Source organism: Equus przewalskii, chromosome 9, assembly GCF_037783145.1.
Source record: "Equus przewalskii isolate Varuska chromosome 9, EquPr2, whole genome shotgun sequence".
Classification (NCBI taxonomy): domain Eukaryota; kingdom Metazoa; phylum Chordata; class Mammalia; order Perissodactyla; family Equidae; genus Equus; species Equus przewalskii.
The window spans coordinates 70,854,228-70,877,839 of NC_091839.1; the positions used below are offsets into that span (position 1 = coordinate 70,854,228).

At 36.3% G+C, this 23,612-nt stretch overlaps 1 protein-coding gene and 1 long non-coding RNA gene across 6 annotated transcripts in view; one reads left to right on the forward strand and one right to left on the reverse strand.

Annotated features, from left to right (window-relative positions):
- Positions 1-23,612, forward strand: part of NKAIN2 (sodium/potassium transporting ATPase interacting 2) — a 928,721-nt gene that overhangs the window by 254,305 nt on the left and 650,804 nt on the right. The window lies entirely within an intron of this gene.
- LOC139073733 (uncharacterized) lies at positions 12,513-14,628 on the reverse strand. Its single transcript, XR_011522723.1, has 5 exons — positions 14,546-14,628; positions 14,214-14,242; positions 14,069-14,124; positions 13,251-13,342; positions 12,513-12,787 (listed from the first exon to the last, which is right to left on the reverse strand). It is a non-coding gene; the product is annotated as an uncharacterized lncRNA (long non-coding RNA).

Genomic DNA, 23,612 nt, shown 5'->3' on the forward strand with positions numbered 1-23,612 from the left:
ATAGGATGTGCTTAACTCTTCAAGCAACGGATTGCAATAAGTGTGAAATGTTGCCCACCAGGAAAATTCATTAGACTCGGTGCCCAGGTCTTTTATTGGGAGGCTGGTCACACAGACACACTCTGCCTAGCATGTGCCAAAATTCCAAACTCCCAGAAGGAAAGCAAGTGTTCAGCATAAAGCATTTTGTTTGTACAAACAGTTTAGGTGCAGTTGAGCCACTCTTATCATTTATGGAATTGTGGGAGCCCTCCCCAAATCTAAATTCCCGGGTGCCAGCCAGTGGCCAACCTTGCAAGCAAGTCTTCCCAAGGCTAGCAGTCCCAGGCCTGCCAGGTTAACTCTTTCCTGTACATGTCAACATTTGAGCCCATTGCTGGGCCTCCTCCTATGGCCCTGGAATGGGCTGGTGCAAGTGAGGGGCCCTGAAGCTGAAGCTTTATTGGCTTCAGTGTAAGTGCCTCTCTGGTTCCAGCCATCTTGGGACCTTATGTTACCTAAACTCACTAAGTTCTTGCTCACCTCTGGCTTTTGTGTGTGCTGGTCTCTTATCCTGAACCACTCTTGCTCCTTTCCTCACTAAACCCTTATTCCTCATTTAGCTTTCAGCTTGGGTGTCACATCCTCTTGGAAGTCTGTGGATCTGTGTTTCTGATGTACTTTGCCTTCCACTGCGAACCCATAGTGAACTGAGCTCTCCTTAGTATAGTGCTTTGCATTGTGCATAGTAGTCACTTAATCACCTCCCTCTGTGCCCCGTGAGACTGGAGCTCCTTGAGAGCAAAACCTGTTTATCCTTCACTTGTGTGCTCCCATGTCTAACACTGTACCTGGCTTAGAGTAGACTTACATTAATATTTGTTGAATGATGTAGTTGCTAATATTGACCAGGGTTACCAAAGCGCTGCAATTAGTCCTCCAATAGATATTAACTTAAATATTTGGGTTATATTCTGAGACGTGTTACATACCTGTGTTAACAGTGCAATGAGGAAACCTTCCGCTCCAGTCCTCAAGGCTTTAACTCTATTGGAAAACCTCTAGGCAGTCTCCCTTAGCAGCAAGTCATCAATTAAAAAACACAACAGAGTCACAAGGGAATTATGTGACCCATATAGACTTGCTGATGAAAGGCTTGGGTAGATTTTCATGCATCGATGTATGCCATGAGAAGGAAGCTGTTTGATGTTTCCCTTTTTTTGTAACATTTATTTTTCATGTCTGTGCATAAAGCATGATATCTTAATTGGCGTTAACCAAAGTTAGATTCATTTTATTATATTTTCAGAAAGCTCTGAAACCTGTTGTTAAAATAGGCATTATTAACTTTGTTGTTGTAATTTTCAGATGCATTTCAAGATCTGCTGTAACTCAAGCCAACCTGCTGAGAATTCTGTGACTCAGCGATGTGTCATGAATTGCTTCTATAAAACTTGAGGAAGTATAGCTGTTTAAAACTTCCAGTCTTGGCACATGGAATACATACACACACTTGTGTCTGTCTATATTTGTTCGTACACACAACAGATAGAAGTGGAGGGAGCCGGCTCTGTGGCCGAGTGGTTAAGTTTGCATGCTCCGCTCCGGCGGCCCACTGTTTCGCTGGTTTGGATCCTGGGCATGGACATGACGTGGCTCATTAGGCCATGTTGAGGTGGCATCCCACATATCACAACTAGAAGGATCCACAACTAAAATATAAAACTATGTACTGGGGGGATTGAGGGAGAAAAAAAAGCAGGGGGAAAAAAAAAGATTGGCAATGGTTGTTAGCTCAGGTGCCAATCTTAAAAAAAAAAAGAAGTGGAGAGACCATCCATATATTGTATATCCCACAGGCAGGCTGTATGTGGGATTAACATAAAAGATGCCGGTTGAAGTTGCAGGTGGGAGTATCTCTGTAACTCCCAGAATTAGCTGCCAACAAACAGTAGAATTGAAAACCTATTTCTTGAATCTAGTGTTCATAGTTTGGGTTAGAAACAGTTCATTCTGAAACAATTTATAACTGGAGGAGATGAGAGGATGAGGATTCAGCAGCAACAAGAAAGTTTCCCAGGAGAAAGAGTATTAAAAAGTAGAGGCAGATGTCAATCCTCTGAGCTGGAAACCGCGACTCAACAAATGGAGCGATAAGATGCTTGGCTGGAGAGGAATGGGAAGGAGAGTTGAGAGTGATTGACATTCCCAAGGGCTCTTTTCATTTGTTTGTTTCAAAGGCCTTTTCTGGTGGCATAGATAATTACTGGATTGAAGGTCTCTGTCTTGCGAGGCTGTTTATGAGCAGATTACTAAACAAAGGAGAAAGTCAAGAGGAGGTGGAGAGGAAATCCACGCTATGGTGCTGTCTGCACGTATGCTTCGGACAGAACATCTGAAGGTGAAAACTGGATTGTGTAACATAGTGGACGTTTATAATATAGAAATAATGGAAGTTTTTCTTTTATAAAAATTTCTTAAATGCCTTAAGACCTCACTGATATGGAGTATTCTTGCATGTGAGATGGTAATCAAGAAAACTGAGCCTTCTGCATTTGGGCTTAATCCTTGAAAAATCTCTTAAATGTAAGCACAGACCTGGACCACAGGGGTCTGGATTCACATGCTGACTCTGCTGTCCAGCGGCTTTGTGACCTCACACAGGTTTCAAACTCTCTTACCCTTGATTGTCTCCTTCATAAATAGGAGATTAGAAACCCATTCTCAGATACGGCCAGGCAAAGACTCAATGAAATCAGTAGTTAGTACGCACCTTATAACTGTTTATTAAATGAATGTATATAAAGCACTTACCGCATAAGGCACTTAGTACTAAATAACGTTAAGTTGTCATTTGCCTTGTGAAGTGAATTATACTTGAGACATCTTCGCTTTTTCTTGATAACTCAAAGCCATCACTCTGAGCATCAGTTACTGTTTTGTGCTGCAACGATCAAGAGCCTCCTGTGTGGTTGGAATACATTAGGACAATTTGCGTGTAAGCAGGCACATGTGTACGTGCCCACACATACCCGGTGGCCTTTTGAGTCTTTGGATCTTTTCAGTGATTATTCTTTCACACAGGCATTTTATTTTTGTCAAGGTTTTTGTATCCATCTTCTCATTATTCTATTTTGCTGCTTAGAAGCTGCCGTTAGCTTGGAAATCATAGAAGAGACTTGAGAGAAATGTGTATATGCTGAGAATGAGCACTTTCACAGGAAGTGAGTGAGAGGTTCAGTTCTGATTCAGGTGGGTGAGGTTTTCTGCATAGTCCACAAGATAACTGTTTGATCTTCTCCGTGGCCTTTTATTTATTTATTTATTGGCCCTGAGCTAACATCTGTTGCCAATCCTCTTCTTTTTTTTTTTTTCCTCCCCAAAGCCCCAGTGCATAGTTGTATATCCTAGTTGTAAGTCACTCTAGTTCTTCCATGTGGGATGCCACCACAGCATGGCTTGATGAGCGGTGTGTAGGTTCACACCCAGGATCTGAACTGATAAAATGCCAGCTGCCAAAGTAGAGTGTGTGAACTTAACCACTTGGACATGGAGCCGTTTGTGGCCTTTTAAAATGACTGATTCCTGGGTTTAGAAAATTTCATCAGTGCAGTAGCCAAAGGAAGCAATTTAAAAGTTTAGTTTTCTTTCTATTAGTGCAATGAATATCATATGCCAAATTTTTAAATTCTTAATTCAATTATATTTCATTAGGAAAAACAGAAAGTTTAATTATGGGAAATACCTTACCATTGAGGTTAATTTTTCTTTTATCTTGCATTTTACTCTTTGTGACCATTAATTCCATTTTTGCCTCAGTCCTCTTAATCCCATTTTCATCTAGGATATGTATTGTGGGAATAGAATATAGTTCATTTCTTATCAGGTTTGTAGAGTAGTACCTTTATAAAAGGGGCTGGGGACCAGACCTTGAAGATGTGAATTAATGAAGTATTCCCATTAAAAAACCAGCCATTTTAGTGTAATTTGTCTGCATGAATGGGCTATTTTCTGTATTTTTGGACTTTTGCATTTATTACTTTTGATGAAGATTTGGCCTAGCTGAAAATAATCTCCTAAGGATTCACTGTGCAGCAGTAGAAGTTAAATCTATTTTTAAATCAAGAACTTATTAACATGCTAACTATGTGCCAGCCACTGTTTTTAACTCTTTACCAATATTAACCCATTGAATCTTAGAACAACCCTTTGAGACAGATGCTAGTACTGAACCCATTTTATAGATGAGGAAATTACAGCACAGAAAAGTTAAGTACCTTGACCAAGGTCACAGTTAATAAATGGCAAAGCTGAGTTTGAACCCAGATAGTCTAACACCACAGTCCACGCACTTAATCAAACCTGAGAACTATCTATATGGAAAAGCAAATTGAAGACCTCTTATCTTCCTCATGTCATAATCTTAGTCTAAAGAAATTCTCTTGATCATTTTTTGAAATTCCTATGATATTAAATATTTTCACCAGTTTCGAAAATAGCATATTTATTTTACCTATGACACATTAAATGAACAAACTGAAGATAAGCACATATTATTTCTGTGTGTGTTTGCAATTATAAACCAAGTAAAATGGAGATTTTATATATTTTGAAATAGTAGTAGATTATAGGTTTAAATCTTGTATTCCTAGTATAATTATCATTTCTTAAGTTAATGAAAATGTTGAAGTTATTTGTGCTGGCAATTTTAACAAAAATGTATCCTGGATTACTTTCCTTCTTCCTTCTACTATCTGTGTTGTTATTTTTTTGTTACTTGTACGTCTTTAGCAGGCATCAGCAGTGGGGGCAAAGAAAGTGGTTAAACTTCAGATTACTCAATTTTGACAAAACTCAGTTGAATTGGTGGTAGATTTTTCAGTATGAGGTAGAAATCACTAGCAAAACATATTTTGGTTTTTTATTTTGAATTCTATTTTGTCCTCCATGTGAAACTATAGAGTTTTTTTGTTTTCCCTCTGTGTGTGTGAGAGGCAGAGAGAAAGAGGGATACATATAGTCAGATAATAATGTGATTGCTTGAAAACATTAACAGTGTTCTAATTTTTCATATAGCTGTAGCAAGATATAGTTTGCTGACTTGTAACCACCCTCAATTTTTTTTCTTTTCTGCATAGCAGTTCCCGTAAGTTGGCATATAAATAGATAACAGGCTATTTCAGTTTAAAACTTCTTGTTCTGGGCATGCTAGTTATTTTGCTCAGCCTATAGTACTGGGGAGGATTAATAAAAGCATAATTTACCCTAAAGTGACAGCCTCCTGAGACACAGGAAACCTGCCTTTCTCCTGTCGCTGAGAGAAGAAAATACTCCAGGCAAAATTAAAGGTAGTGGGCTGAGAGGAAGGAACTGCGATTCAGATGGAAAAAAACACACAAAAATTTGTCCTCAGAGAGAAATACTGGGAGGAACAGGATTACAGACCTAGAGGGGAAAGGAAGCTTGGGCACTAAAGGATTAAAGAAGCGTGAATGAGACATTAACGCCCATAGGGAACCTGTCTGATAGAAAAGCTGAGACAGGAGGTTTGCTCAGCAGTCTTCCGAGACTCCACGGCCGTTCCCCACGCTGGGCATCTTATCTGAGTCAACCTAGGCTGAGGTATTTTTCCCATCCTTCCTTGTAGTTCTACATCTGTAAGTCGAAGATACTGCTAAGATTTGCCACAGGTATTTGCTGAGTTCTTCAAGGTCTGACTTAAAAGGCTGTCTTGTTCCTAGAAGACTGGAACTGGGTTAGTTGGTCTCTTGCCATTTCTTCTAGATCTACCAGTCTAAATCCACTCAAGTTACACCTTTCATTATTTTTTGCTTAAATACTTCTCACGGTCAGTGATACTTTGAAAAATTTGAATATCACTTTTTACATTTTCTTCCTTTGTATCTTAAATATTTGTCTGTTTTTTTGTTTGTGTTTGTGTTTTTTTGGTGAGGAAGATTGGCCCTGAGCTAACATCTGTTGCCAGTGTTCCTCTTTTTGTTTGAGGAAGATTGTCACTGAGCTAACATCAGTGCTAATTTTCCTGTATTTCGCGTGTGGGACGCCACCACAGCTTGACTTGATGATTGGTATGTAGGTCTATGCCTGGGATCCGAACACATGAACCCCAAGATGCTGAAGCAGAGCATGAACTTAACCACTATGCCACCAGGCTGGCCCCTTAAGTATTTGTTTTATCAATTTCTAATTTATATATATTATGCATATAGACTGTTAGTGATGATGTTTGTAATAATCTTCCAACAGCTATAAAATTACTTCCATTGAGTTTATACCAAAAATCATTGTAACAACTAAATTCCTCAATAAAAAAAGAAAGAAAAAGGAAGAAAATAAACTGAAGATAATTCACACTTTAATTTAATGACCCTTCTTGTACACAAACACACACACACAACTACTAGCAAAAACATTTTTCCCAGCTCATTATAGGAGGCTGTTTATACACTTTCCCTTCTTCCTTATATTTCTTTTCTTTTTTTTTTTTTTTGAGGAAGATTAGCCCTGAGCTAACTACTGCCAATCCTCCCCTTTTTGCTGCGAAAGACTGACCCTGAGCTAACATCCATGCCCATCTTCCTCTACTTTATATGTGGGATGCCTACCACAGCACGGCTTGCCAAGCAGCGCCATGTCCGCACCCAGCATCTGAACTCGCAAACCCTGGGCCACCAAAGCGGAATGTGCGCACTTAACCACTGCGCCATCGGGCAGGCCCCTCTTCCTTATATTTCTATAAATGAGAAAAATATTTTTGAAATAAACGTTCTGGGAATATGAATTCTTGACATTTTTTCTAATACCATATTGCCAGATATGTCATATTGTTGGAAACTTCAGAACTATAATACCATGTCCTATTGTCACAAACATCAGAAAAATCGGGAGGACTTGTAGACTGAATTTTTGATCATAAACTTATTTCATCAGTGTAAATATCACCACAGTAATGAAACTGGATTGCAGGGCAGTTGGTTTCAAAGATACATTTTATTCATTGGCATGTGATAGTGTTGGTAAAATAAAACATAAATTTCCTGGTCTTAAGAAAGAACCATTTAGTTTGATCTTAAATGATTTGTGTTGCATATTGATGTTCTTATATGTCACTTTTACTTAGAACTCTATTTCAAACATTTTAATCTGCCAAGGAACCCTTGGTGACTGAGGAAGTTATTTTATTTACCAACATAACTGCAGAAAATATAAGGTACGGTGTTTCTCTATAGTAATGAAATCCATTTTGTGTGTAATTGGTGGAATCAGAAGTAGGGTTATATTGCTAGTTTACTAAAATGTTCATATTTCATTCATTTAGATTTTAGGTAAGATTTGCATTTGTTTTTATATAAGAGACTCTGTTTCTGCTCTTTACTCAAATTGAATGGTGTTATCTTTAGAGTGTCTAAGTATAGTCCTTATGTATAGAACTTGCTAATTACTCATAAATTCTGTTTTCTTTTGCAGATACATTTTGCAAAAGGAACTTAAGGAGAAAAATACTTATTACTTTTAGTAAAACATGCTATAATTTAGTCAACTTGAGTTGAATCTTCTAGCAGAGTCATAAATTTTTAAATATACTGTGACGGTTATTGAAAATACTGAGAATCAAAATTGTGACTCTTCAAGGCCAGTTTGCAGTATCAGTAGACTTTGAGGCATTTACTTTAGAAAATCCACTTAAAACATGTCCTATTACAAGATGCGGAATATAAGGCCCCAAAATGTTGAATGATGTTTTTGTTGAATGATAATGCTAGTTGGATCAAATACAATTACTTTTATGTTAAATGTCTTTAGCCATTATCAGTAAATTAAAAACCTGAGCTAATCAGCATCTTGAGTAGCTCTATGAAGATTATAACTAGGCAAATAGAACATAGAGGTAAGTATGATCCAGCTCCTGACCCCGTGCGGGAGAGAGAGAGAAAGCCAAGGCTAAGTGTGAGTAGGTTATGAGAAAAGTGTTTTAGGAACTCACAGAAAGAGGCAGATAATCCAGCTTTAGATGTTGGGATGGCATGGCCGACACCTTGGCCATGAGTGGTGAGAGAGACAAAGGGAACCCCAAACTGGATTCTGGATTTTGAGTTAGAGGCAAGGACTGGATCTGAAGCATTAGTCCTCTAACTCTGACATTAGTAATCTTTCCACTATATTTCTATGCTAAAAATCAATGAGAATCAAAGTATTATCATTTGAGATATTTACTAGTTCCTTTTTTCCCAGTTACTTACCATTACAAGATATTGATATGTGTACAATTTTCTTTGATTTGAGAGTCATTTTAATGTGGACAGGTCCTATTGCATGTGAACATAATATAAAGATATGATAATTGCTTCCTAATATGGACTTGTATACACTTCAAATTGATGAATCCATGGCATTTTGCTTGTTTGTTTTGTTTTCCCCTATGGACTCCTTTTATTATTCATTCATTGAGAAATAGAACTTTAGATAAAAAAGCTATTTTATTAGAACTCAAAACATTTAGAAAGATGAGTTACGCACCTGTTCCAAATATTTGCTTTTATTAAATGGCCAATATAAACAAATAAGATATTCATTAGAATTCTTCCAAGTTTAGGGCGCCAGTGTCACAAGTTTTTAGAATCCAAATTTCAAATGACTTCTTCTTATAAGCCAGCGTCTACAGATTTTCTGTATGATATTTGTATCTGAATAGGATCTTATAAAATAGACACCCACCTAATGGTGTTGAGAATTGAACAAGCCACACCCCCCAGATATGCTATTTATACAGTCCATATTAACAAGTAGCTATTTGTGCAAGTGAAAATACTTAAGATTATTATTTAGTGTTTATTATTGTAACAAATGACCATGGTGCCTTTCATATGTTTCGACTATTTATCTTAAAGAAAAGGTCTTGTGAACGTGAAAGAAATATATTTGGAAGAAAATTAGATTGCTTTTTGATTTTGATTCCTGATAAACTCATACTAGAACACACACCTCTTTATGAGAACTTATATCCAAAAAGGAAGTTAATATTATATATTACATACATTATATATAATAATATATGATATATATTTGTTTTAATTAATTTGGATTATAATAAGTTGAATTCAGATTTTTATTAGTGTGTGACTTTGGGCAAATTACTTAACATCTCTGAACATCAATGTACTCATCTATAAAATCAGATATTTATAGAATTTATTCATAGGGCTGTTTCTAGAATTAAACTAAATAATTTATGCACGACATCTAGTAGAGTACTTGGCACGCAATTGTGCTCAACAAGTGTTAACTAGTCTTTCTATCATTGTTATCATTTTCATCATTACCTTTTTAAACATAAAAATATCAGTAAATACTATCCGTGTATCTATTTTATTTTTCTTTTGGTGGAAGATGATAATGGCTGTTTTAGTTTTTCTCTATATCTCAGATTTCCATGATATAAAATTTATATTTAGCAACGGATTCCTTCCTCAATTCTTATCCTCCTTATATGCTCATAAGAATTTTTAATTGATATTCATCTGTAGGAATTCCAAATCAATCTATTAATCTTTACCAAAGTGTTTGACTCTTCCCTTCCTGTTCTATGCAAAAGTTTGGTTGGGACCAATTCTCAATTAGAATATTTGCAAAAAAGGCAAAAGTCTTTTCTCAAATGTGCTAATGCTCCTTCAGTCTAAGAGAGACTGTGATGACAGTCAGATCTCAACTGACATGAGTGTAACGGCATTTTTAAAGGCCCCAAGGGTATAGGGAGCAGGATGTTTTCACAGAATTGCAAGTTCCAGCATCACTGTATCCTAGAGTGAAAAGCAGGGCACTACAGAGGGGCCAGATCCAAAATGACCTCAGAAAACATAAGAAAGGGTTTGAACTTGATCCTGAGAGCGACAGAGACCAATTGAAGGCTTTAAGCAATGAAGTGACAGAATTAGATTTTCCATTTAGGAAAGCAATTTTTGCTGCCCTAGGATACCAAACTAAAGGGGCAAGGATCCCAGTGAGTAGATTATTACAATCATCTGCGTGAGAAGTGATGAAGGCAAGGATTAAAGTGGTGACCGTAAAGATATAGAGGGGTAGAGAGTTGCTAGCTGGTTAGGGTAGTTACATTTGGGGTGAAGTAGGTGTAGTGGATTTAGATGATCTCAAGTTTCTGGCTTGCGTAATTTGGTGGGTATGTCCTATACAAGAGAGGTAAAAGGATATGGAACCAACTGGAGTGGCTGGAGGGAATGAATGCTCTCAGTTTGGGATATTATGTCTCTCATATCTCTGAACAAGAATGTATATTCTCCTGTGCAACTTTTGTTGACAGTATTAACCTTATATTTTGATAGAGCCTGAGAGTTTCCAGAGAGCTTTCACACGTGCTACCTCATCTCATCCATGAGATACTATGAGAAAAGGGGGAGAGAATGCTCTCCATCCACTTGTAGAAATCAAGGCTCAGAGATCAAACACATACCATCAGTGTCTAGAACTGAAGTCTAGGTAACTGTACTATAATCACACAAGAATTTTTTGGGACAAAAAGAAAGCTTACTTAAAGAGAATGTAACATGATTAACAAAGCTCTTCTGTCTTCCTAGCAAAATAAAAGAAAAAATAGTTCTATGCTTAAAAACTTGCTAATCTTGCTGGGAAACCCAAAGAGAATTTTTCACCAAAAAGCAGTGCACAGCAGGTAAATGCTATGATTATATTTGCTCAAAGAGTTTAAAATTTGTTAAAGGGAGGCTCACACCAGGATCTTACATGTCAATTTTCTGCATGCGTTTTATAAGTGAATTAGAAATGCTGTAAATAGTGTATTTTGTAGTGAAAAACTGACACAGTGTCATCCTCAATGATGAGAAAGCAAACTCATAAAAAGATTCTTTTTTTTACTAGATTATGATTACAGTTCAGTAAATTATTTTATGCTCATCAGCTGGAACTCGCATTTATGTGTCAATATGTCTATGTATAGCTCTGATGCAGAACTGGATGGGGCGTAGGCACGTTTGAAGAATAGGCAGCAGTGGCCTTTGCATCTGGCAGATGCAGACTTAGGCTCAAATCCCAGATCTGCCCATGTCTGGCTTGCTATCCTTAGCGTATGTTTCACTTTTGTTGGCCTCCATTCTTCACGTGTAAAGTGGAGATAATAATACTTTATATGGTTCTAAGAGGATTAAATACTATACATTTTCATGCATGTCACCACTATATATTGAGGGACAACTATGTGCCAGGTACTACTTTAGATGCTTATGATGCTTAAGTGGATAAACCAGGATACCTGCCCTTCTGCAGGGCTTACATGTCAAGAGCTCCACAAAGTGTCCAGCATGAATGCTTAATATATTTTAGTTGTGAATTAGAGGTTGTGAAGATTTAGCCAATCTGCTTTTACTTACATGGAGAGAAACAGTTATTTTTAAAAATCTCGTCCATCTCCTATATCTCCCAATGACAAGATTTTTTTTCTAGATGCAAGTACAAAACTAAAGCCATTGTGTTCTTTCTCCTGGGTAATCTGCTTTCACACTAAACACTGTCAGTGTTCTTGCATTTTAAAGGTAAAGTGGCTTTCAGATCCCTCAGTTTTCAAATAGGATAAGGATTTTTATTATTACAGGTCATTACTGTTATATTGATCCAATCACCACTTCAGATTTAAAGAACTATTTCATTCTCAAAAGGCCCTATAGATTTCTAATTATCCATTATCATAGGTATTTTCACATCTGCTCCAAGTGTTGCCTTACCCCTCTGTAGCACCCAGCTGATATAAAAATTTCTTGATGATAATAGTTGGACTTTTGTGTTTGAAATATGACTTATTACTGTACTGTGCAGTCATTTGGCAAAATAAACTATATAAATTTCAGATGACATTTTCTGTATTTATATTGCTGTCTGGCTCTCTGATTTTCTGGAGAAACCAGTGGCATTAGACATGACAGTAAGTTGCTGGTGAGAGCTAAGTAACTTTAAAACATATTGCAAGCAGTATACCTTTTTGGTATAGATATTTCTTTCCTCTTCTTGTTTTTCTTCATGTGGATATTGTATATATTTTCCTTGTTTGTTTTTTTGTGGACTAACTATTACCAAGTGTGTGTAGGACAATTTAAACTCTTCAAAGTAACTCCAAGGAATATAGTTAAAATACATTTGCTGAACATCTGTGCAGATCCTGTGGACAAGGGATAAGAAATGAATACTATGAACAACTCTGTGCCCCAAAATTTGGTAACCTAGATGAAACAGACCAATTCTTTGAATGACGCAATTTACTAAAACTCCTGCAAGAAGAAATAGACAACCTGAACAGTCCTATATCTTTGAAAGAAATTGAATCAGTAATTAATAACTCTCCAAAACAGAAAGCATCAGGCCCAGATGGGTTCACTGGTGATTCAACCAAACATTTAAGGAAGAAATTATACCAATTCTCTGCAATCTCTTTCAGAAGATAGAAGCAGATGGAATATGTCTATTAAAAAACAAAATTTCAACCAAGTAAATTTGAAGATCTAACTAACTTTATTCAACTGTTTCATGAATTGAGCAGCATCCGGTCTACTTAGTAGAGAGTTACTCCCAGGAGCTGTACAAAATGGAAGGCTCTATAGGTAGAAGGAGGGTTGCATAGGAAGTTATTAGCAAAAGAAAATAAGAGATTGTTTCAGGCCAGGACATCTTCTTTTAGGGGGAAGAGAAGGCCGGGGTTTTATCATGCAGATTACCTTTCTAGTGCTAATCAGGAAATTTCAGATTGGCTGTTAAAAATGTCACATTCCTGGAATAAATTAAAACTGTAATTAAATCCCGGTTTGCTGTTATTGTGGGGGTGACTGATTTCGTGTGGGTCCTATTACTTCTTTTTTAACACTTCCTAACTCATTCTATGAGGCCAGCATCACTCTAATACTAAAACCGAAGGGATTATAAGAAAACTACAGACCAATATCTCTCATGAACATAGATGCAAAAATCCTCAACAAAATATTAGCAAATCAAATCTAACAATGTATTAAAAGTATTATACACCACAACCACGTGGAATTTATCCCAGATATGCAAGAATAGTTGAACATTTGAAAATTAATTAATGTAATCTATCACATTAACAAGCCAAAGAAGAAAAAACACATCATCATATCAGTAGATGTAATAAAAGTATTCCAAAATAGGAATAGAGGGGAACTTTCTCAACTTGATAATGAACATCTGCAAAATCCTACAGCTAGCATCATACTTACTGGTGAGGGCCTCAAAGCTTTCCCACTAAGATCAGAAACAAGGCAAGGATGTCCCTTCTCTCCACTTCTCAACATCATACTGGACGTTCTACCTAATGCAACGAGATTAGCAAAACAAAAGGTTTACAGACTGGGCAGTAAGAAATAAAACTGTCTTTGCTCACAGATCTCCTGATTGTCTATGTAGAAAATCCAAAAGAAATGGCAAAAACAAACAAACAAACAAACAAACAAAAACCCTGGAACTAACAAGCAGTTACAGCAAGCTTGCAGGATACGAAGTTAATATACAAAGGTCGATCACTTTCCTATATACCAACAGTGAACAAGTAGAATTTGAAATTAAAAACACAATACCATTTATATTAGCACACTCTAAAGTGAAATACTTAGGTATAAATCTAATAAAACATACATCTATTTATATGAGGAAAACTACAAAACTCTGATGAAAAATATCAAAGAACCAAATAAGTAGAGAAATATTTAATGTTCATGGATAGGAAGACTCAATATTGTTAAGATATTAGTTCTTCCCAACTTGATGTATAGATTCAATACCATGTCAATGAAAACCCAGCAAATTATTTTTTGGATATCAACAAACTGATTTTAAAGCTTATATGTGGAGACAGATGATCCAGAATAGCCAATAGAATATTGAAGAGAACAAAATCGGAGGACTGATGCTTACTTCAAGACTTACTATAAAGCTATAGTAATCAAGACAGTGTGATATGGGTGAACAAATAGCAAAATAGATCAATGGAACAGAAGAGAGAGCCCAGAAATAGACCCACGTAAATATAGTAACTGACCTTTGATAAAGGAGCAGAGGCAGTTCAGTGGAGAAAGTGTTTTTCAACAAAGGGTGCTGAAACAACAGGGCATCCACATGTGAAAAAATGAATCTGGACATAGACCTTACACTTCACAAAAAGTAACTCAAAATAGATCACATACCTTAATGTAAGACACAAACTGTAAAACTCCTAGAAGATAAGATAGGAAAAAATCTAGATGACCTTGGAATAGTAATGATAACTTTTTAGAAATGATACCAAAGGTAAGATCCATGAAAAAAATGTTTCATGAGCTGGACTTCACAAAAATTAAAAACTTTTGCTCTGTGAAAGATAATGTGGAGAAAATGAGAAGAAAGGCCACAGACTGGGAGAAAATATTGGCAAAAGACATATCTGATAAAGGACTATCATCCAAAATATGAAAAGAACTCTTATAACTCAACAATAAGAAAATGAAAACTCTGATTAAAAGAGGGGCAAAGATCTTACCAGACACCTTGTTAAAGAAGATGTACTGATAGCAAATAAGCATATGCAGGGAAGCTCCACATCATATGTCATCAGCGAAATGCAAATTAGAAAGCAATGAGATATGACTATACCTCTATAAGAATGGCCAAAATCCAGAACACTGAGATCGCGAAATTCTGGTGAGGATGCGGAACAATGAGAATTCTTATTCATTTGCTGGTGGGGATGCAAAATGGTACAAGTTTGGAAGGCAGTTTTATTATTTCTTACAAAACTAAAACATGCTTTTGCCATACACTCCAGCAATTGTATTCCTTGGTATTTACCTAAAGAAGTTGAAAATATGTGTCCATACAAAATCTGCACCTGGATGCTTATACCAGCTTTATTCATAATTAACAAAACTTGGAAGCAACCAAGAGGTCCTTCAGTAGGTGATGGATAAAAAACTATCGTACATCCAGACAATGGAATATTGTTGTGTTAAAAAGAAGTAAGCTATCAAGCCATGAAAAGGAAACTTAAATGTATATTACCAAGTGAAAGCAGCTGATCTGAAAAGACTATACAGTGTATGATTCCAACTCTATGACATTCTGAAAAAGGCAAGACCATAGAGATGGTAAAAAGATTAGTGGTTTCCAGGAGTTGAGGGAAGGGAGGGGTGAATTGGCAGAGCAGAGAGGGTTTTTGGGGTAGTGAAACTATTCTGCATGACTATAATGATGTACACATGTCATTCTACGTTCGTCCAAATCTGTAGAATGTATGACACTAAGAATGAACCCTAGTGTAAACCATGGACTTTGAGTGACAGTGATCTGTCCATGTAGGTTCAGTTACTGGGACAAATATACCACTGTCGTTGGGGATATTGGTAATGTTGGAGGTGTGCGTGTGGGACCAGGTGGATATGAGAACTCTGTATTTTCAGTTCAGTTTTTCTGTGAACCTAAAACTGCTCTAAAAAAATAAAGTCTATTAAAAAAATAAGAAAAAAATCTCCCACGGTTGCTTATGTAATAGTAGTGAAAGAGTTCCACATAAAAATCTTGTATACTGTATTCACCTCTAGTATCTTAACCAAATTAGTATACCTCACTAGCCGTGGTAGACATGAATAGTTGGCATACAACTTCCTTTGGGGGAAAATGTTTTAGCTGTACTCTGAGAGCATACACAGCTGAGAATGTTAGTTAACACTCTGAAGATTTTATTACAGTGGAATCACTCAATTATCATATCCCAGTGGAATCCAAAACTACACAGCTTAAGTATTTACCACAATTATTAGAGAGTGTTTATATTACATGCATTCTCATTTTTGCTTTCAGGATTTCTTTCAGAATCAGCAGTATATATTAGAGTCCCACATTGTTAAAAGCAATTGTAGTAAAGCAGACGAGTAACGTAAAGATGCGAAAGGTCTGTATGGTGCAAAAATGTGTCTTGTAGAAAAATAAATCCGGTTATTTGCAGAAGACAATCTTTCAGATGTCTCTGCCACAGAAATAACAATTCAAAACACTGACAAGTAGCTCAATTTAGGGAAATGGAAAATTGGCATTGATCTCAGAACTCTCTTTATCAGTCACCTGTTAACTCACTCACCAGTTTGGTTTCTTTTTCTTTTTTTTTTTTTTTTTTTAAAGATTTTATTTTTTCCTTTTTCTCCCCAATGCCCCCCGGTACATAGTTGTGTATTCTTTGTTGTGGGTTCTTCTAGTTGTGGCATGTGGGACGCTGCCTCAGCGTGGTCTGATGAGCAGTGCCATGTCTGTGCCCAGGATTCGAACCAACGAAACACTGGGCTGCCTACAGCGGAGCGCGCAAACTTAACCACTGGGCCACAGGGCCAGCCCCTCACCAGTTTGGTTTCTAAAAAGTTTTTCATTGTTCTTAAAACATGATTTAGCTCTCACCTGTTCAATACACTCATCTCTGGTTACCATTGTTTCCTTTAGCAAGTAATGGAACCTGATCAAAACAGAAATCTAGAAAATGCTCACTGGATTTAATGATTTAAGGAGAGTCTATAGGAAGAAAACAATATTGATGTATTGATTGGCCACATAAGATAGTGAGTTGATTTACATATGGTACATTATTTATTACCATTTGTTTGTGTTGAACAAAAGCATCTAGTAGGATTTGTGTACTAAAATCTTCTGAATTCTTGAGTTTATAAAATTCACAAATAAGCACCTAAATACGTTGTCTATTTTGTTCGTTAGTATTAGAGAACTTTATTCTCATATAACTTGATCTTAGCGAAATGGTGAGAAATGTTGATGTAGATTTTATCTATAAGCCGTTTGTAAATGCTTTAACCTTTTGAAAAATATCCTCTTCTTCCTCAAGAAATGTGTAAAACCATGATGAAAATGCTTGAAGTTGGTTGTGATATAATTTGGATTGAGTATAAAAGAAAGTCAGTCGATCAGCATTGACTTAATTGAATGTATCACCTATTTTGGGACTAATTTCTTTTGAAATTAGACACTCAGGTTAGTTTCTCTCAGCTTAATTGGTAATGTGTACTATGCTTGATTGAATTAACTGCAGTGCGTACTTGTAGCCCACTTCTTCAAAACCGGCTGTAGATAACCATATGAATTACCTTGAAGTCACCATGCTAATGCAGAGGGGCAGAGTTAATTTAAGACAGTGTATGTTATTTTTATTTTTAAACAAATGGTGTGCTTTTTATGTTGAATTTTAGCAGAAATATTTGTTGCTTAACTATTTGAGTAGATAAGTTGAGATTAAAGAAGCAATCTGCAAACTTTCATATGAAATGTGTTAACTCTCTCCATCTTTAAATGGAGGGTATTTGAAAAAAATGCCCATGACGTACTCTATGTTGATCCAATGAAAGTATTAATTTATGTACTTCTTGTAGAATTGTGAAGTTAGTGACAAAATTTATCAAATAAAGGCGAGCTATTATCACTAAATTGTTGCTTACAGAATATATTCAGCAGGAGCTACAAAACAAGTTAGATCAGTTGGTGGTTATCTTATTTTGCTTTATTCATCAATTGTGTTCAACAAGCATTTACTGAGAACTTAATTTGAACAAACCACAATTCTACCTAGCAAATTAGGGCCAGTACTATGAGTGAGCCTGAGAGTTGTGGACTTTCCCCTTGAATTGTTTAGCATCTAGTAATTCAGTTGACATTCGAGGGTCCCTGCTGACAGACATTGCTGTCTTGTTTCTTTGAATTTGTTCTATGTCTTTGTAATCTGTCTCTTAGCACTTGTTTCATTTACCTTTGTAACCCTAGCGTTTTAATCCAAACCCTATGCTCCACCACATTGGAGCACCACCACTTCACCAGTAGATCACGCATCTCTATTTCTCTATGCTCTTATTTAAGTAGTCCCCTCTCTTTATACTCCTGCTCCCTTCTCCATGCAACCAAATCAAGGCACAGGGTTAATGAAGGTAAAACTCTGCAAAGAATTCCCTAACACGAGCTGCCTGCCTTTCCCCCTAGAAAGAATAGATTGGCCATTTGTCTGGGTCTCTGTATGACTTTATCCATACACGTTTAGCACATTCCATGATAATAAATAACACATATACCTATATACTAATTATCAGCCACTAGTGTTATCTTGGCTAATTTTCAGTATCACCTAACGCAGTAAATGCTTTTATCTTCTTTTTATGGATTTGAAATCTGAATTACATAGAGTTTATGTAAGTTTCTCAGTCTTATCCAGCTGGTAAAGTAGTTGATCATCATTCAAACCCAAGAACTTGCTTTCAGACTCGTCCCTCTTAACCAGCTTGCTATTGTACATCTAGAGACTATATTATAGGTAGTCACATATGTATACACCATTACGTCTTTCTTCCCCCATCTCAATATTGATTTTCATGAGTTCAGAGACTGTATTTATATCCCTGGTATTCACAGTACTAACCAGCATTTAATAGATGCTTTGCAAATACAGAATGATTGTTGAATTGAGACGTTCCAAGTTTGCCACGTCTTCTAAGAATGCTTTAGTAATCTTGTTCTGAGACACTTATAAATATTTTGCATGTACCTTCAGCTCTTCTAAACATAACTTGTTTTAGAACTTCTGGTTGAAGTCAAAGTTTTGGTATAAGGACGCAGAAAGAGGTCACATGACCTCTAATATAAAAGAAAGTGACTTCAGGGTATTGTATCCTAACAGGAAACAGTTAGCATGTGCGTGCGGTGAGGTATAAACTTTCTGACTAAAATAATTTTGATGTAGGGGCTGGCCCCATGGCCGAGTGTTTAAGTTCTCGTGCTCCGATTTCGTGGCCCAGGGTTTCGCCCGTTCGGATCCTGGGTGCGGACATGGCACCACTCCTCGAGCCATGCTGAGGCGCCGTCCCACATGCCACAACTAGAAGGATGCACAACTAAAAATACACAACTATGACCAGAGGGGCTTTGGGGAGAAAAAGGAAAAATAAAACCTTAAAAAAGAAAATAATAATTTTCATGTAATTGGATGATAGTTATAGGAAGTTATAACACCTCTTGAATAAATTAATAATGAAGCTTTCACTCTCTTCTGGATGGTGTGAAAATTGTCCATCTGGAGGCAGGAGTCAGATTAAGTGACAATTGCTCTAATGGTTGAGACCAGAGCCTCCAAGTCAGCATGCATCTTTTTCAATCTAAGCTCAGTTGTATATTCAGAAACTCACTTAACTTCCTTGAGCCAGGACCTGGCACTTATTAACTATGCAACTTACTTAATTCTCTTAATGTCAGTGAAACCAGGATAAAGATACATCCTATCTCAGGTTTTTTTTGTCAAGATTAAGTCACGGAACACTCATAATGTGCTCAGCATATTGCCTGCTCATATTACTTGCTGAACTATAATAATTATTCAGTGTATTTACCTATAAGATATAAATAATAACAATATATACCTCATAGAGTTAGTTGAAGAATTAAGTAAGATAATGAACATAAGACTAATGAACATAAGACCTATAACACTATAGCTGATGTGTACCAAGCTATAAATAAATGGTAGCTATAAACCATTATATTAGCAGATAAACATCCATAAGTTCTTCCAATTGCACACTCCTTTAAATCTAAGTCATAACAACTTAATAGCCTATTACATTTTAAATACAGTTTTGAATTGGAAATTAGTATAGCACATTACTATGGCTGTTGATATGGTCTATGTGACCAAGACTCAAAGTAAAAAGACTAACAAATTGAATGTGAAATAGGCATTAAATGGATTTTAAGTAAAGCATTGTGAGGTCTGGGAAAGCTGTATGCTACATAAAAGACTGAGACCACATTATAATCCACCAGGCCAAAGTGGCAACCCAAGGCTATAAATTAGGAAGATTATGAAAGCAGCAGGCATAAACACTTGACTTTCTACTTGGACAACATAAGATTTGATGGCAAGACTTTTCTTTTATTGGCATATTATAACTTATCCATATGCTTATATCCATATGTTTATATCAAATAATGTGAATGTGTAAGTCAAAGAGATGGGATTTGAGAAAGTAAAATATAACCATTGGTAGAGCTACCTATATACAGATAATGAGAAAACTGAGTTTCATATGGATATAGTCTCCAAACATTGGTTTTCCATCAAAGACAATGGGGAATCTGAAAATAATATTTTTTCCCACAAATTGGCTGAATGTTTGGAATCGAATATCATTATCAAATTCTGAATCATTTACTGCAAGCCCATCAGCTGCTCTCCTTACAGAATAGGACTGGCTGAAGCATTGTTTTCCCCTTACTAATAAGTAGTCTCCATACTTGGGCTCTCTTCTCATTTGGGTGGTCCATTTAATATCAGGCTGCTGCCTCTCACAAATAATGTTTACATCACGATGCTTATTTCAGTGGTTCCCTTTTTCTGGTGCTTTGAAGTCCATCTTTTCTACCTTTTACATTTCCATCCCTTTATTCTTTCTTTCCCATATCATAGCCAAATCTTCCATTCCTTCTCACCTTGACTTTCTGCTTCATTCAACAATCTCACATGCAAACTCATTCAGGGCATTTTATTCCCTTCCACCTAACACTCTTCACATCTTTGCATTTTAATTTTAAATTTCACTCTTTGGCTTTTAAAATCCTTTAGTCTTCTTCATGTCTGTACGCCATATGCCCTTTCACTCCAAGTACTTTTGAAGGAGTCAAAATTGCATTTAAAAGCTTAAAATTCTGATTGCCCATATTTTATATTTTATGTCTTGCCCATGGTGTGAGAAATTGAGAAGAACATCTTTGTGGTTGGTTTCATCTCCAGATATAATGAGAACATGCAGAGACCGTCAGAGTTTAGAAAATATATAAGGAAAAATTTTCTGTAAAAGTATTTTTAATGATCATTATAATTTAACATCTTTTATCTTTGCTGCTGATTTCAAAAGGATTTAAAGGTAATATTAAGGAGATTTTTTCTGTAGTCCTTTTCTTTATGGAACACTACGTTAGATTTTTTTTTTTTAATTTCACTCTAGACTGCCACTATATAACTATCTTACTCAAGCTTACATTAATCAACTTTCGAGTGACCTTGAATAAGCTTAATTAACCTCTTTTGGTCTCACTTTTTTTCCTGATAGGGTTGGACGGTGTATAAATTCCTTTTTAGCTCTCAAATTGTCAGCCTATTTAAATGAAATTCTTCCTGCATGTGGAGTTCATCTCAGTCCTGGGAGTCTGCATATTCTTGGCTTACCAGCGTGAGTTATCAAGAACTAGAAGAACTGAAATAATCACCTGAATAGGGCTGATCTGAGTAGATAAACTATTAACCATTTCCACATCATCAGCCTCTATTGTCTTCAGCACAGCAGCTTGATTAAAGATCCTCCCCCACCCCCCACTGATTCTTCTGTCTATTTAATCCACTTAAACTTGCATCATTTTGTTTTCTTTTATCCTCACTGCTTGCGGCTTCCTGCCAGTATGAATTTTAAAGTCTTATAGTCCCTAATTCTCATCTGTTTAAATGTTATAAATGTTGTGCACATTTTAGCTGCATGATTCCCTCTGGGCATTTTTTTAAACCATTGAATTCCTCCTCCCTCAAATCTAAAAATTCAAGTTTGCTTTGCTATATGTGTCTATGGAAACATGGATAAATATAAGATAGAAAAATACATGTACAGTCCAGGTCAAGAGGAATCTGATCCTTATCCACCTTCAGATGAGCTGCTTATTGTTGTAATGATGCTACCAAGAGAATTGGGGTAAATATGATAGTGTGAGAGTGTGAGCTCTAAAGCCACACTAGCTGGGTTCCTGTCCAGGATCCACTACCTACTAGCTATGTAACCTTGAGCAAGATGCTTAACCTCTATCTCATAAGATTGTGTTGAGGGTTAAATAAACATGTGGTAACGCAACTAAAGTAACACCTAGTACATAGTCAGCCTTCAACAAATGTTAGTTATTATTATTAACATATTCACAGATATTTTTAGAGTAATCCTTTAAATAGACAGTGAGGAGAAGATAGCATCTTTATTTCTCCAAGATTCAAAAATATGTATACTTTGATGTACCTAATATATGAGTTTTAATAAATGAAATTTCACACAAAATTCATGGTTCTAGCAAAATTTATAAATGAGAATATTGAATTTATTATTTCTTTTAATCTATAAGCACCCTAAAGAATAGGGCCATGTAAAACTCTATAAAGGAGACTCCTATAGCTATTAAGATGAGAACACCCGCAGCCTCACACCTGCAGCCTCATTCCTGCTCCATCGAATAATGCATCTCATGGACCATATCAACAGGAAAGAACATCAAGGAAAAGGATTGTTTTCAGCATCATCTGTTTTTGTGAGATGTTTCTTATCTTAAAGAAAGGAATTTAAATATAAAAATCAATGTTTATGTGATTTTAAGGACCTGACTTTAACTGACATGCAAGTCATTTGATACATGGAACTGAGCTGTTGTCTTTCTCATGCTTTACGCTGTCTGGACGAAAGTCTCGATGATCTCAGTCCATCCCAGAAAAACAATGATGCAAGTCTGTCATGTGGCACCCAATACCAACGTGGCTTTAAGAAGTATTTATCTTCTCCTCTTGTGAATATTTACAGTACTTCTTATTTCTACTAACTCTCTGCCACTGAACACTCTGTCTAAGAACTAGAGACTTATTCGCTAGTGGTTTCACATACGTAAGGTCCATTCCCTCATATAGATTAAAATTGAGGACCACAGCCTTATCTTATATCTCCTTTCAATCTCTCTTATTTCTGATCCCAATTCTGGAACATTTTTAAGTTGATATTTGATGTGAAAGATTGACCCAGTAATTGTGTCTTTGATGTTTCTTACTCCCCAGACCTTCTGTCTTTGCGTTAGTGCCTAGGACAATCACAGGGTAAGAAATCTACAAACTCTACACTTTAGATGTTTTTCTTTGTGTTTTTTTTTTTTTTTTATGAAGACTAAAAATGAGAGCAGAAGGGTTAAAAAGATCACAGATCAGCTTTGAGAGCTTTCTGAGATTTTCAGTTTTTATTGGGCAGGAACTACTGGGACTGGTTTCCGATCACATAGTTGAACGTCTCATGCTTTCTGTCATTTGGCCTTCAGTTCTTTGGGCACCATAACTCAAAGGACTCACTGCCTGCTGATGTCCCCCATGCCAGTCTATGTCAATGTGGTTTACATAGTGAGGCAGTTAGGAGCTCAGTTTCTGGAATCAAACAGACCTAGGTCAAATTCTTATACCTTTTTACATCCTTCACTAGAGGAACCACCTCATTCCTCTATAACATGCCAATCTTCCTTACTTGTTATAAAATTGTGATCCATATGTTTATGAAAGATTTGAGATTTACTTTTTGTTACATATAGTTAGGATTATTGAGTTCCAGACTCTTGTCTCCGCTTATTGTCTGTGCAAGTATGACTGGGGTGCTTCACTTCCTTAAGTTTCAATTTACTTCTCTGAACAATTGAGACATTAAAAAACCTACTTAAGAGTTGTCCTAGTCGGTTCAGGCTGCTATAACAGAATACCATAGACTGGGTGTCTTAACAACAAACATTTATTTCTC